Genomic DNA, 17,744 nt, shown 5'->3' on the forward strand with positions numbered 1-17,744 from the left:
AAACCCGCCTGCTCTTAGCATTGTCCTTGTGATACTCCGTGGGGGGTGGGGAGCTCGGATGACGAATTCATACTAACTTACCAATGGAATACCAAACTCCAAACAAAAAAACGAAACGCCAACTCGACAATGATGATGATGAACAGCGACCCTCCAAATCTATTGATTACTGGCCTCGTTTTCTGATCCTTGAGACGCTTGATAATACTCCTTTAAAGCTGAATCCATTTGCGATATCTAAAGGTATCCATGGAATAGCAGGAGATATTAAAGATGTGAAACGCTTGCGTTCAGGATGTTTATTACTTGAATGTAATAGAAAACAGCAAGCAACTAACCTGTTGTCCATTGAAACGTTTGTTGGAGTTCCGGTTAAGGTCTCTGCACATAGAACACTGAACACCAGTAAAGGTATTGTACGAGACCGAGATCGTCTATTTGCAGATATGACCGAGATTGACATTGCATCGGAAATGAAGGATCAAGGTGTGATGTATGTCAAAAGATTTTCCAGTCGAAAAAACAATGAAAGTGTTCCAACTAACACATACCTGTTTTCTTTTTCTGCGCCAAATCCACCCAAATCAATCAGGGCAGGTTACTACAGCGTTACTGTTGATGCATACATCCCCAATCCTCTGAGATGTTTCAAATGCCAGAAGTTTGGACATGGTGTGAAGACTTGCACATTGTCTGTTACATGTGCTCACTGTGCTGAGACTACTCATGTAACAGAAGATTGTGAAAGTAGCTCCAAAAAATGTGCCAACTGCAACGGAAATCATTCAGCATTTTCTAAGGATTGTCCCACTTGGAAAAAGCAGATGGAGATCAACAGGATTAAATACACTAATAATGTCAGTTTTGCTGAAGCCAAAAAGTTGATACAGTCAAGGGATACTAATGAAACTTATGCCTCCATCGCCCGAAAGCCATCAGAAATGACCAACAAAGAAAATACTTCTCAAGTCATTACCTTGTCACATGCCTGTCAAACAGACTTGACGTGGATAAACACAGACATTCCAAAAAATCTTTCTCCTGAGCAATCAACACAGACAGCAGATTTACTTCCTGATCAGCAGAACTTTTCTCAGCACCAATCTACCGTTTCTCAACTTGGATCACAACCAGGGAAGAATGAGAAACACACAGGTAAAACAAAGATCAAATCAAGATCAGACACTTCAAGACCAAATCGAGCTCCTAAAGGGTCAGACAAGATCAAATTATTTAATAAGTTTGGGTCACTAGAAGATATGGATGTGTCTGATAACATCCATCCTCGGGCACATAGCTTGTCGCCCTCTAAGAAAGTGCGGGGTAGATCCCCAATCAACCCACCATAGTTTATTTCCAAAAGTATACAATGGAATTGTAGAGGATTAAGGACTAATCTTAATGAACTACAGCTATTAGTCCAAGACTTTGCACCAGCAGCTTTCTGTTTACAGGAAACATACCTGAAACGGACAGATACTTTTAATTTACGTCAGTTTGATGCATACAATTATTTTTCCCCTTCGGGTGACAGGGCCACTGGAGGATCTTCAATCCTCGTTAAACAAGATGTTATCCATAGTTCTGTAGCTCTTAAAACTAACCTCCAGGCCGTTGCAGTGAGACTTACTCTTCACGTTACTTTTACACTATGCTCTTTGTATATACCGCCTTCCTCGGCACTCCAACAGTCAGATCTGCAAGATCTCTATGATCAACTCCCAAAGCCGTGTATCATAATGGGTGATCTCAATGGCCATAACCCGCTATGGGGTGGTACAAACACTAACTCAAAAGGTCCAATACTGGAAGATTTTATCTCCAATAATGACTTTATACAATGTTTATAATATTATGTAAATAATGTTTATACAATGATGATTCAAGCACTTATCTGCACCCTGCAACCGGCACCTACTCTTCTCTAGATCTGTCTTTTGCAGACTCTTCACTACTTAATGAGTTTGAGTGGTCAGTCCACAATGATCTCTGTGGAAGTGACCATTTCCCTACTATATTAAAATCTATAACTCCATCTGATGTTCTTCCATCATCAAGGCGGAATTTTAAAAAGGCTAACTGGGCTTTATATGAAACACTGTGTGCTGAAAAACTTAAACCTGAACTTTGTATTGACGTTCCTGATGCTATTCAATGTTTTTTCTGAGGAACTGAATTCCATAGCTGATGAGTGTATACCAAAGTCCTCTGCAGTTCCACACATAAGAAAACCATGGTTCAACGATGAGTGCAAACAAGCTAGGAAGGCAAGGAAAAAAGCAGAACATTATTTCCGTCGCCATCCTATGGTGCATAATTTAAATAAATTTAAGATTTTAAATGCTAAAGCGCGGCGTACTTTTAAACAGAACAAACGCCAATCTTGGCAAAATTATGTATCCAAAATAAATTCTCGGACACCTATGTCCAAGGTATGGAACATGGTCCAGAAAATTAAAGGTAAAGGTACTAAATCTACTGTCCATCATCTTAAACATGGAGATCAATTACTTACTGATAAGTCAGATATTGCGAATAAACTGGGTGAAACTCTCGCTAAACATTCTTCCTCTTCGAATTATACACCTAAATTTCAGCAATATCAAAAACAACAAGAAAAGAAAATTATTAATTTCAATTCTGATAACGGGGAAGATTATAATGAAACGTTTTCTATTCATGAACTCCATACTGCTCTTGATCAAGCTCATGATACTGCTACAGGAGCTGATAACATACATTATCAACTCCTGAAACATTTACCAGAATACTGTCTGGAAACTCTCCTAAGTATTTTTGATGATATTTGGACATCGGGTAACTTTCCTCCTTCATGGCGTGATGCCATAGTGGTACCAATACCTAAACCTGGACGTGATCATACAGATCCATCCAATTATCGTCCGATTTCATTAACTAGCTGTGTTTGCAAGACCATGGAACGCATGATAAATAATCGACTTGTTTGGTACTTGGAAACAAATAATCTCATAACAGATATACAGTGTGGTTTCCGTAAAAACAGAAGTACTGTCGACCTTTTAGTGCGACTGGAATCATTTGTTAAAAACGCACTAATTAATAAACAACATACTGTGTCTATCTTTTTTGATCTTGAAAAAGCATATGACACCACCTGGAAATATGGCATTTTCAGAGATTTACATGACTTTGGCTTGCGAGGTCGTTTGCCTAAATTTATTGCCAACTTTTTAAATGACAGACATTTCCAGGTCCGTGTCGGTTCTACCCTGTCTGACCATTACAATCAGGATCAGGGTGTTCCACAAGGCAGTATTCTGTCTGTCACTCTTTTTAGCATCAAGGTCAACAGTTTATCAAAAGTTTTAAACGATTCAATTGATGGATCGTTATTTGTGGATGATTTAGATATTTCTTGTCGTGGTAAAAACGGCAACTACAGTTGTGTTTAAACAGGATTAATAAATGGTGTCTTGAAAACGGCTTTAAATTTTCTAAATCGAAAACTAACTGCATACATTTTTGTCGTAAATATAAACCCCATAAAGACCCTGAACTGTCTCTAGATGGGACGCCCATTAAAGTTGTGAAGGAAGCCAAGTTCTTGGGTCTGATCTTTGATTCACATTTAACTTTTTTACCACATATTAAATCACTTAAAACTAAATGCCTGAAAGCACTTGACTTGTTGAAAGTTGTTTCAAATTCAAAATGGGGAGGTGATCAAGCTACCCTTCTCCATCTCTATTGATCACTAGTTCGTTCTAAACTTGATTATGGCTCAATCGTTTACGGTGGAGCCTGCAAAAGCAATCTTAAACTTCTTGATCCTGTCCATCATCAAGGTCTGAGGCTTTGTCTTGGATCTTTTAGAACTTCACCTATTGACAGTCTCTATGTTGAGGCTGATGAACCTTCTCTTGAGCAACGCCGTAAAAAGTTAGCTTTACAATACATTACTAAATTATACTCTAATCATTCTAACCCTGCATATAACTGTGTTTTCAATCCCCTTTATGAGGATTTATACAACAAAAAGTCTTCTCTTGTCCCGCCTCTGGGACATAGAATTAAACCCTTTCTTTCTGCTGCTGGGATTCAGCTGGAAAACATAGCTCCCTCCCGTCTTCTTTCTTCTCCTCCCTGGCAGTTGGTCAGGCCTCAAGTAGACCTAACATTGACCACATTTAAAAAATCAGAGACTAATGAATTACAATATAAGCAAGAATATAATCAATTAAAACATAAATATAGCAATTATAAATCCTTATTTACAGATGGATCCAAGGATGGTGGCGCTGTGGCTTGTGCCACTGTCATTGGATCCAGAACAATATCTTCTAGATTACCAGATAGTAGTTCTATTTTTACAGCTGAAGCTAACGCCATATTAACAGCCCTTAAATATATTCAAAGACACCCTAAACGTAAACAATATATAATCTATTCAGACTCTCTTTCTTGTCTCCAGGCGATTAAAAATTTATCATGTAAACATCCACTTTTAATTGACATTATTGAATTGTATAATAATCTTGCTACTGGCCAATACGACATCATCGTCTTCTGTTGGTTACCAAGCCACGTGGGTATTTCCGGTAACGCAATGGCTGATCTTGCTGCCAAGGCAGCTCTCAACAAATCTGTGACACCACTTCTTATTCCTTACACTGATTACATCCGTGATCTGATGCAGAAGAAGTGGGACACCCAAGTAGGTATAAATAAATTACATGAAATAAAACCGTATATTGGTTACACCTACTTGGGCTGTCAGTCCAGATTTCAAGAGGTTATTTTAAGACGATGTCGTATTGGCCACACACGATATACTCATGCATACCTATTGAAAGGTGAGGATCCTCCGTTTTGTATCCCTTGTGATGAGAGAGTCACGGTCAAGCATATTCTGCTTGACTGTGTCGAATTCTCCATCACAAGGGATAAATATTTCAATGTCAAAACTGTAAAGGATCTTTTTACTAACATTAATTCTCATTTAATCGTTGGTTTTTTAAAAGAAATTGATTTTTTGGTAGAAGTTTGAATAACGTGTTCTGTAAATAGATGTATTTTAATTATTGGTTGTTTAGATTTGTAACTAGAATTGTTAGTGGCTGTACCCTCAAAGGGGGTTGAAGTATTGTAAAATTATTGTCCTCCTGAGAGGGTACGTAAGTCCACAAACAGTTAAAGTCAATTCTAAATTTCCAGGCTTTTAATCGTAGAATATGCGTCTTTTTATTGTATGGCTAGATTTCACAAATTGCTGACGGCTGAGGGGATGATGTAAATCCAGCTAGTGTCCATGGAGGTAGCAAAGGTACTTTAAGTCCCCATGGTCCCTAGTATGGTGATCTACCTTCAGTTGTTAGCAATCTATAGCCCATTTTTACATTGTATTGTCCTGTATAGATAAATTGTTTTAGGTATAGTTACTAGTTTTATATTCTACTCTGTGATATCCTAGTTGTTTTACTGTCCTTCGCTGACAGGTTTTATAATAGACATATATTTCATTTCAGTATTAAATGTTCTCGTCACGATATGGCTGAGATATTGCCGATGTGACGTTAAATATTAACTCACTCACTCACTCAATATATCTGTGTGTTGCTCAGCGGCTGTACATACGTCGTCTCGTGAGATGTGGTTGAAGGAGTAGTCTCCCTTGTACTGTGCATGTCCTGACACTGAGCCTCGCTGCTATGGTGATATCGGTGTAACTGCACTAACAGACTTGAGTGGAGTGCGCCCGGAACTGCGTTCAGCAACCTGTGCAGAGTACTGACGGAGTAGCCTCCCTTGTGTCGTTCAACGCTCATGCAGAAACTGCCATGAGAGCGTTGAGATATGGATCACTCGTGTTCACCACACACTGCATGTAACTGATTTCTCAGCATTCTGTCGCGTGTATCTGAACATGGTGGAGTTGTCTCCCTTTTGCGCTGCTCATAGAGGGAAATGGTCACACTTGTCGATGTGTGCGTGCGTGTGAGCGGGTGAGTGAGTGAGTGAGTATGTGACTACTGCCACAAGTTTGAAATGACTGTTAAAGTCTGCAGTGTACAAAAACGCATATACTATCTACATGGCACTGTATGAGCAGTGTAATATCAAGATACTATATACATATATACAAACGTATAATGATATGGGGTCCAGTCTGTATACCGTATACATGACAGTGTGTGACCAGTGTAATATCATTATACTGTATACATTTGACAGTCGTGGGGTAACATGGTGGTCGATTCTGTATGTTGTATACATGACAGTGTGTCACCCGTGTAATGATGTCTGTTTACGATGACCGTGACATCACAGTACTGTTTATGGCTGGATTTTGTGAGTCCAACTGTGGCTGACGAGTCTGATACGTGGTCGGAAAAAAAATCCACCGCAGGTCGGGCACTCGTGGTCTGTTAGACTTTGTTTGGTGTTGGCACTCGCTTTACGCATCTCTCGTATCCTCTGTGCCTCGCCAGGCATCCTTTTTTCATAGGATGTGGCAACTTTCCTGATGTGTCTACGTCAGGCGGGAAGGTCAAGAGTTTATTTCTTTTGGGTCTCGATGTTGAGGTCCACAGTAGACCGAATATGCTTGGTGGTCCCGCTCGAGATAGAAAATCTGTGTCCTGACAGATGATCGTTAACACCTTTCACAGAGAATTCAGATGGAAACGGTTCAGCTTTCTAGCAGGGCGTTCATACACTGTGCAAGTCTCTGAAGCACATAGCAGTGTGGGTATTATACATGCCTTGTACACCTTCAGCTTGGTAGTCAACTTAACTCCTCTCCATGCAGACGCTCGAGTAATACTCGCATCGGCTGAATGTGAAAGTTTCGTGACAATGAGCCAGTGGTATGTCCAGCACTTAACGCCACGTGGATATTCATGGAGCTTTGCATAAGGTCAAGAATTATTTAGATTTATACAATTTTGGCTCGTCAATGGAATTCCTGAACCGTAGTCGACTAAAAAGTCCTTTACAGTGCACACCTCCACAGTCTACATACAATTAACGCAATATTTTTAGTCTATTTTCTAATGTCTTTCTTGGCAGCCTATCAACTCCATCATGCACGAACTTGCGAAATACGTCAAACGAGTTGTGTGGATCATATAATATGTTTTACATTTGGGATTACAGTGTCTGAGTAAAATACAGATTCCAGAACATGTATTAAGTTGGGTTCAATCCGGGAATCGAACCCACACCCTCATCAAATGGTCAGTACACATCGTCAGCCATCTAACCCACAGTGTCAATCATAGGTGGATCATGTTCGAACACAACGTATACCCCCTTTATCCTGGAATCACCACCAACATTATACCAACAATGAATGGCTTCAGTGACGGTGACTGTAAGGAGTATTGTGGGAATAGCGCGTACTCCGTGAGTAAAATGTGGCCTGTTTGTAGAGACATACAGAGGGGCCATATCCTACCCGTGTTGGAGGTCACAGTGACATGCAGGGTCGACATGCACACAGCAAAGTGGACTACAAACCACTATCAGCTGCAGTCCAACGTTGTGTTGTGTAACTGGTAGCGCGACAGTGTGTCATGCTCGATCGCCTGCAACAGCTTAGTCGTATCGCCTGGAACAGCTTCGTCACTTTCAGTAAATAGAACTTTCATATCTGCCAGAAATGTACAGTTCGTGTCTCACCACCATCAAGGTGGTACTTGTGAATTATGACCTCGCCACATCAACATGTAGTTGAGGAGACTTGCCTCAATATAGCATTTATTAAACGACGGTCGCCATTCCCTTGTAAGTTCAGCTCTTACGTAGTGTATACATTATTTTTTTTATTTTTTGCTGCACAATGCAATGAAAATAGTTTGTTCTAGTTAAACCTTTGGTTTGCTGAAGGCAGATGTTTACACGTGTGATTGAAGACTTGTCGCTATTTCAGGAAAGTGAAAATGAATACTAAACAAGGCAAGGGAATAAATCGCTGGACACTCCTGAATCATGATGTCTTCAATTAGGTTGTGTTTCCTTCTCCGCTACATGTATTTATGGAAGATGCAAGATATGAACGTATTGATTAGAAAAGGAAACAGAGAGTCACGGGGCTTCTTTGATAGGGAAACTTCCTTGGTGCAAATGTGATGTTGGACGCCTGTAGAAGGATAACAAATGTAGAACCTCCAAACCATGGTGGATTATTTCAGCGTTCTTGTCAGACAGCATGATTCAGCTAGGTAATAACTGCCAAATGGTCAATGTTACAATTGTTGTTACAACATTCATGTTGCCAAGTACTCAGAAAATAGAAGATGGCTATATTTAAACACTCTTTCAAACATTGCTAGACAATAAACATATCAGAAATTTGGATATTGCTTTGACGTTACGTCTAATTTGTGAATTCAACAAATTTATCATTGGGGATTTACATACACATTTCCAAATATTGTGATATCACCATCGAGCACAGATAGTATTACCTTAGACTAAATTAGTTGAGTGGTTCGGTATAGTGAGATATGTTGATGGTTCAGTAGGAACAGTCACTTCGTTGAGAAATAATTCGTGTCCAACTGTGTATAGACACGGGTATTTCTGTATCCTGCGGGCATCGTCAAAATACGCTTATTGCCGTAAAACGTTTGTGCCGGTAACATTGACTCAGTTATAAATTCAGTCTACCCCTCAGTGTCTGGCAGGAGAGTCGTCGTAAGACCTGGGGTGACTAGATTGACATTGGCTAGTAGTTCGGTCATATAGCAGCGTCTCAGCCACCATATAGTGCGGTATAAGTGCTACATGTTCTGTATTAATAGTCCACGGTATGCAGGGAAATTTGCTTACTCTGCTACATTGTCACAGAAAGACTTCCCTGAGAGGAAAAGACCCGTGAAGGTCCCGGGGTAGAATAGACCTTCAGCAAGCCATGCTTGTCATAAAAGGTGACTATGCTTGTCGTAAAAGGGATCGGGCGGTCAGACTCGCTGACTTGGTTGACACATGTCATCGGTTCCCAATTTTGCAGATCGATGCTCATGGTGTTGATTACTGGATTGTTTGGTCGAGACTCGATCATTTACAGACTGCCGCCATATAGCTGGAATATTCCGGAGTGCAACGTAAACCTTCCCTCACTCACTCACTCACTCACTCACTGTGCGGAAAACTTCCTATGAAATCTCAACAGAGGGGGTAGGAGGGCCACGCTTAGAATGAGCTTCACAATTACGCTGCCACCGGTGGGAACCTTCGTACAGACATGCGTGCTATTGTGAAATGTCAACAGAGGGGGTAGGAGGGCCACGCTTAGATTGAGCTTCACAATTACGCTGCCACCGGTGGGAACCTTCGTACAGACATGCGTGCTATGGTGAAATGTCAACAGAGGGGGTAGGAGGGCCACGCTTAGATTGAGCTTCATAATTACGCTGCCACCGGTGGGAACCTTCGTACAGACATGCGTGCTATTGTGAAATGTCAACAGAGGGGGTAGGAGGGCCACGCTTAGATTGAGCTTCACAATTACGCTGCCACCGGTGGGAACCTTCGTACAGACATGCGTGCTATGGTGAAATGTCAACAGAGGGGGTAGGAGGGCCACGCTTAGATTGAGCTTCATAATTACGCTGCCACCGGTGGGAACCTTCGTACAGACATGCGTGCTATTGTGAAATATCAACAGAGGGGGTAGGAGGGCCACGCTTAGATTGAGCTTCACAATTACGCTGCCACCGGTGGGAACCTTCGTACAGACATGCGTGCTATGGTGAAATGTCAACAGAGGGGGTAGGAGGGCCACGCTTAGATTGTGCTTCACAATTACGCTGCCACCGGTGGGAACGTTCGTACAGACATGCGTGCTATGGTGAAATGTCAACAGAGGGGGTAGGAGGGCCACGCTTAGATTGAGCTTCACAATTACGCTGCCACCGGTGGGAACCTTCGTACAGACATGCGTGCTATGGTGAAATGTCAACAGAGGGGGTAGGAGGGCCACGCTTAGATTGAGCTTCACAATTACGCTGCCACCGGTGGGAACCTTCGTACAGACATGCGTGCTATGGTGTAATGTCAACAGAGGGGGTAGGAGGGCCACGCTTAGATTGAGCTTCACAATTACGCTGCCACCGGTGGGAACCTTCGTACAGACATGCGTGCTATGGTGAAATGTCAACAGAGGGGGTAGGAGGGCCACGCTTAGATTGAGCTTCACAATTACGCTGCCACCGGTGGGAACCTTCGTACAGACATGCGTGCTATGGTGAAATGTCAACAGAGGGGGTAGGAGGGCCACGCTTAGATTGAGCTTCACAATTACGCTGCCACCGGTGGGAACCTTCGTACAGACATGCGTGCTATGGTGAAATGTCAACAGAGGGGGTAGGAGGGCCACGCTTAGATTGAGCTTCACAATTACGCTGCCACCGGTGGGAACGTTCGTACAGACATGCGTGCTATGGTGAAATGTCAACAGAGGGGGTAGGAGGGCCACGCTTAGATTGAGCTTCACAATTACGCTGCCACCGGTGGGAACCTTCGTACAGACATGCGTGCTATGGTGAAATGTCAACAGAGGGGGTAGGAGGGCCACGCTTAGATTGAGCTTCACAATTACGCTGCCACCGGTGGGAACCTTCGTACAGACATGCGTGCTATGGTGAAATGTCAGCAGAGGGGGTAGGAGGGCCACGCTTAGATTGAGCTTCACAATTACGCTGCCACCGGTGGGAACCTTCGTACAGACATGCGTGCTATGGTGTAATGTCAACAGAGGGGGTAGGAGGGCCACGCTTAGATTGAGCTTCACAATTACGCTGCCACCGGTGGGAACCTTCGTACAGACATGCGTGCTATGGTGAAATGTCAACAGAGGGGGTAGGAGGGCCACGCTTAGATTGAGCTTCACAATTACGCTGCCACCGGTGGGAACCTTCGTACAGACATGCGTGCTATGGTGAAATGTCAACAGAGGGGGTAGGAGGGCCACGCTTAGATTGAGCTTCACAATTACGCTGCCACCGGTGGGAACGTTCGTACAGACATGCGTGCTATGGTGAAATGTCAACAGAGGGGGTAGGAGGGCCACGCTTAGATTGAGCTTCACAATTACGCTGCCACCGGTGGGAACCTTCGTACAGACATGCGTGCTATGGTGAAATGTCAACAGAGGGGGTAGGAGGGCCACGCTTAGATTGAGCTTCACAATTACGCTGCCACCGGTGGGAACCTTCGTACAGACATGCGTGCTATGGTGAAATGTCAACAGAGGGGGTAGGAGGGCCACGCTTAGATTGAGCTTCACAATTACGCTGCCACCGGTGGGAACCTTCGTACAGACATGCGTGCTATGGTGAAATGTCAGCAGAGGGGGTAGGAGGGCCACGCTTAGATTGAGCTTCACAATTACGCTGCCACCGGTGGGAACCTTCGTACAGACATGCGTGCTATGGTGTAATGTCAACAGAGGGGGTAGGAGGGCCACGCTTAGATTGAGCTTCACAATTACGCTGCCACCGGTGGGAACCTTCGTACAGACATGCGTGCTATGGTGAAATGTCAACAGAGGGGGTAGGAGGGCCACGCTTAGATTGAGCTTCACAATTACGCTGCCACCGGTGGGAACCTTCGTACAGACATGCGTGCTATGGTGAAATGTCAGCAGAGGGGGTAGGAGGGCCACGCTTAGATTGAGCTTCACAATTACGCTGCCACCGGTGGGAACCTTCGTACAGACATGCGTGCTATGGTGTAATGTCAACAGAGGGGGTAGGAGGGCCACGCTTAGATTGAGCTTCACAATTACGCTGCCACCGGTGGGAACCTTCGTACAGACATGCGTGCTATGGTGAAATGTCAACAGAGGGGGTAGGAGGGCCACGCTTAGATTGAGCTTCACAATTACGCTGCCACCGGTGGGAACCTTCGTACAGACATGCGTGCTATGGTGAAATGTCAACAGAGGGGGTAGGAGGGCCACGCTTAGATTGAGCTTCATAATTACGCTGCCACCGGTGGGAACCTTCGTACAGACATGCGTGCTATGGTGAAATGTCAACAGAGGGGGTAGGAGGGCCACGCTTAGATTGAGCTTCACAATTACGCTGCCACCGGTGGGAACCTTCGTACAGACATGCGTGCTATGGTGAAATGTCAACAGAGGGGGTAGGAGGGCCACGCTTAGATTGAGCTTCACAATTACGCTGCCACCGGTGGGAACCTTCGTACAGACATGCGTGCTATGGTGAAATGTCAACAAGTATTCCCAGAAATTATTCATAAAATTGTTTCGGCAAGTATCTAATATATATAAACCTAGGTTTGACGCAAATGAATGTCTTCAGATATGGTAGGTAGAAAACCGATCAAAGTTTGTAAGAAATCGCGTGACAGCGTATTCGTTTTACATGTCCTCAATACTTCTTGGTTTACCCTCTCATTCATTAGCCCGAGACAATAAAAAAAAATAAAACAATAATAAGCTCTGGGCTGTACTTGGGCCACTCTACAACTTGACCATTTTCGTCCGACGGCTACTGTCTTTAATAGCTCACAGTGTGTTTGAGTCGCTGTTATTCCAGAAAATCCAACCATCTTCATTTCAGGCCGTTGGAAGGTGACTATTGAAGATGTCCCGTCGTCAAATGTCCAATGAAAATACACAACGGCGTCACTCCGCGTAATGATAGTCCATCCAACATGTGAAATTCCGGGTTAGGTTTTGGGCGTTGCTTGCTAAGTTTCAAGGCATCCTTTCTCCAAAAACAGTTCGGAGAAAAAGCCTGACAGAACTTTCATCAGGAAAAAAAAAACATTATCACAGTCTTGATTTTCGTGAGCACATCTCATCTTTTATAAATGGTGAGGAAATTCTGCGCTCTTTCCTCCCATTAAGTTTTTGTAATTATTCTCATTCATTACGAACACCTACCCACAACCCACAACCCACAACCCACCCCGCACACCCCAACCCCATTAATCATCTCTATTTTGATATTGCAAACGCTTATCAATTTTCCACTACTCTCAATTTGACCAAGACACCGACGATCCGTAGTACTAAACTTTCTTAAATTCCCTGCCCCTGTCTTGTTGTGTACTGTAACCAAAGCAATGACATGCCTACCAGGTAACTCTGATGAACTAGTCACATCCCTTTCAAAAGCTCGCAGAACCAGCTTACTTTTCTCTTCTACTGTGAAATAATTTAATAATCAGCATTAGAAAACAAAGATTTTCTTAATAATTTCTGAATTTCTGAAGTACTTAAACAGATCGAAGGCTGAGATTGACCTTGTAAAACACAACTCGACACCTCTCTCTCGCGCGCGCGACAGTGTCATCGTCAGAAGGAACACGAAACTGAGAAGGGATCAGAGTATAGAGCTTTAAATCAACCGTCTGGCAACAGGCGTGGAGCGCCAGTCGAGACCTAAACATCAAGAGTCACCAGGGATAAAGTTAAAGTAGGTGGTATTTTTGCTTTTTGATTGTTTTTTTTTCGTTTTGTTTTGTTTATATATAGTTAATATGTTTTGTCTTTTTTTATTTTGGGTCTTTTTTATACACAAAGCAGGAACTGGTTTGATTTGATATATATACTTCAAACAAAAAGTATTGGAACTCCCTAAAATTTGATAGTTTTTTAATTCAACATGATGAGGTCGTTTATGCTAGAAAGGAAACGAAGCTTTTGTGTGTTTAATGGGCATTTTAAATGATATGTTGAAACATGCACTCAGGCAACTGATTCAATTTTCGATAGGTTTCACTGACAGACAGACAAGTTTAATCAGTGAAAGGCAACAGGCCCATCATGCACACATTTTGCATATGGTATTGATATTTTAGTTGGGGTATTGATTTATTAGTAGCTGAAGTGCAGTGTACAGAAACATACTAACATCCTTTATAGTACGGTCATTGCTTGCTTTCATGATGTGAATACATTTGGCATTTGGATAAAAAATCAGGCACACATTTCAGAGTATATCTTAAACGTAATCAGAGAAACACTCACACTTAAAGAGTACAGGAAATTCACCTTCATTTCATTTTTGTCATTTCATTTCCAAAACAAGCCCATAATCTCTCAAAATAATTATCATTATTGTGTCTTCCAATTTCAAATTCTTCATCTTAGGATTTCAGCATAATATAACAATGTTTTTGCAGTCTATAATAAGGCATATACAATAGGTGATTGCAGTATTTAATTACTTTAGTCATATAAGTACTGTGGGGAGGATGTCTGCCACAGTCACCCATAGCCATGTTGTGACAGGTAGATTTACTAACTTTCAAGAAATATTCGCAAAGTTTTACCATAACAGACTCAATGATGTTGCAACCATTGGTACCCCAAATCTTGGACCCATAACAGAATATAGATGAAACCATAAACTAAAAATGCAACAAGTCTTTTTTTTTCGAAAGCCACTTTTAGGAAATATTGCCATATTAGCCTGAGGTGACAGGCAACTTTGAACATTACTCCATACAAGTTTTGGTGTAAATACAAGTCCTATGTATTTATAAGAAGATGCAGTTTCAATAGTCTAACCACTTTTGATAATCCCGTAAGCGCCTACCATTTTTGAAAACAAGATTATTTGACATTCCAGTTTGTTTAAGAAAACATTCAACTGCATTTATTTTCTGCAGTAGCTGATTACATGTCACTGAGTGTAGATGAAACACCTGATTTTTAAAAAGATTAAAAATGATGCATTGTTATTAATGTCATTCAAACATGAGTATACACCACATCTGTACCGTCCATTTATGAAAAAGTCCTAAAAATCATAAATATGCACCAAAACGAAAATCACTTTAGCCCCTCCCTCTCATATGCATATTTTTTGTGGTCTGCCTTTTGTGGGTGTGACGTCATACATGTGAGTCTGCTTGGTTTGATTAAATTTCGCTATCGAGTTGGAAGGGACACGAAGGGCAATGCTTTATTTGAATAAAGCGTTGTTATGGTATGTACTGGAAACTGACAACTGCTCTTCGGGTTTTGATGATTATCCAATTGTGCAAACAACACGCATGTACATTTCCTGAGGAATTCTATTTGACAAGGAGAAGGGCATATATTGTTTCCTGCCATCGTGTGGATTTTGCGAACCCGTTCGCCCACAGTCTACATTTTTCGAAGAAGTGCTATGAAAGATCCGACTGCTGGCTAAATATGGATACGAATAGGCAAAACCTTATTAGGATGTTAGATATTAGGCATTCCTTTCACAGAAGCCGAAATGTCAGCTTGGGACAGAGACCGAGATAGTTGCGATGGAAGCGATGTTGATTGCAGGCGAGTTTTAGATGTAGTTGATGTAAAAGCATGTCATAATTTGTGCTCATCTCCAGTTTTCGATCAGAGATATATTTTCACAGCCAAAGTAATTGTTACTCGTCTAGGCAAGTCATATGTTTCCCTATGCAGGTGTTTTGTGAGTGTTTGTGTGGAGGAATCGGGAGGGGCATGGACAAATGAGAACTTAAGTTAAGAAAGAACATAATTACTAAAAATTAGTCGTATCAGAAAACTGGTCCCCAACCATGTTAAAATGGTTGATCTGGGAGGTGGAGGGTGGGTGAGATGGTAGGGCACGATAAAAATGCTGACTCTCTCTCACTCGTTCTCTCTTAAAGGCAATGTACAGTAAATATAATGGAAGTGACTGCTCTGCACTGGCATAAAGCATGGGTATTTATGGACCCCATGTAAAAACATCAATGGGAATGGGAAATCAGGAAAGATACTCAGTCAAAAAAGAAACTTCAGGGCACTGTAAAAACACAAGGGATGGTGAGATGTTAAATTGTTATTATTTCATTGCTGAGATCTGTGTGATGTACTCTATACACTGACAATACCACTACAGCGATCAGAAGTGGTGCCAGTTTGTTGTAGACGACCTCGCAAGTCATACACAGTACGACGGCTGCATCCCATTGCTCTTGGGACGTCAATAACTGATCTTCCCGCTTGCAACATGCCAACGGCACGTTCACGTTACGCATTTGACAATCGTGACATTTAAATTACCGTTAGATTTGTGGTTTACGAGTGTGTGTTTTTCAGTTTTTGAGGCCAATGGAAACACGTTCAATGAAGAAAACGTCGATGCAAAGATCACGTGATCGACTGCAGGGGCAAAACCTGATTCTAGAGTCGAAAGAGAGGGATCCCATTTCGGATACATAGATGTATCATCAGAGAAAAATTATTCATTATTTTTACAAATTACGATTTTGTGAAGTTTCCTTTTTGACTCAGTATATGTTCATGCAGACAATGTATATATTTGGTGGGTTTCGTACTGGCAAATGTAACAATGAAATGCTATTTTTGGATGTACCTGGCATCCTTTATAAATATATTTACTTTCATTTATAACTAGTAAACAGCATGTATCTAGAGTGTGAACTGAAACCAAGAATGCCCGATGTCTTAAGGTCTATTGTATTCCTCTGTTTGAATGATGTGACTTGTTCAGATGGTAAATGTTTCCAAATTGCTTTCACCAATTTGAAACATTATTGGAGAGCAGTCTTGTTTCTTTAGGCTCATACCAGTCCATCCAGTTAATATACACGCCATCCTTTGCCTTCATGATGCTGGTGTACATACTGTATTCATTATTTTGTCATAAACAGTTTGTATGTAAAAAAAGTATTTGATCTTTTTATGTGCTGGTATCTTGATTTGATCGTTTGTCTTTCTGTGGGACTGATCACACTTTACACATTAGTACTACAACACGATGAAGAAATGCCTGCTTCACTGGCTGACAGCTGAAGACCACGATACACTAAGGATTTGTCAGAATGTATTATACATACATTTCTTCGTTATATCTATTATCATCTGTTAAGGAGGTTAGAGGTCTTTATTATTTTACATTGTATGTATATTTTGCAGGTTGTACAGGTTACACGTGCATGGAAATGTTATAAAACTGATATTTGATGCACCAATATAAAGTCTCTACCAACTTACCCCGAAAGCATACACTACTTCAGTACATAACAGTCGTGAGATCGGACTTGCCGACTTCCGTAACGGTAAAGATTATCACCATACTAAAAACCTTTACGGATAAATTTCATCAGAAGACGCCTATTATGATATAGAGCTGGCAGCTGCTTAAAAACCTTAATAAAATAAGGAACCTTGAACGTAACTATTTTAGTGTTTACATTCCCCATGTCTACTGAAAGACTGGCTCAATACATTGGACGAACATTGCCGTTATCATGACTGCAAATCTTACCGTGACTGCAGAAATATAAATTATGTTTCTGATCGGTGTTCAATGAACATATGATAGGCAACCTGTCTGCAATAGTCTCTTCAAAAAGCTGTCAGGGTCGGGATCGGCCCACGGCAGTATCTTATCAACTGGTGGAATCGTAAATATTCATGTCAGTCAGGCTGCTAGAAATACTTTCAAACTGAAAAGGTTGTCTAAATCTAGTATGTCATCCAAATCCAGGTTCTGTACCACTGTATTTTCTTTGTGATGATGTGGTGACTCTCGGGTCAGACGTCAAGAGAACACGGGACCGCCCACCTCATCTTGCGAAATGGCGAAATGCTTTCGAGGGACGTGCGATTTAGATTCACAATATGAGCTGTATAATGAAATATTACTGTTTATAACTGGATTTTGTGTATATTGTATGTATCTAGGTGTTCATTAGGATCGAATATGAACAATGTGTGTTTAAAATCTTTTAATAAATAGGATAAACAGCTGTGGGCTTAA

The sequence above is a fragment of the Haliotis asinina genome, chromosome 4 (genome assembly GCF_037392515.1).
Source record: "Haliotis asinina isolate JCU_RB_2024 chromosome 4, JCU_Hal_asi_v2, whole genome shotgun sequence".
Taxonomy (NCBI): domain Eukaryota; kingdom Metazoa; phylum Mollusca; class Gastropoda; order Lepetellida; family Haliotidae; genus Haliotis; species Haliotis asinina.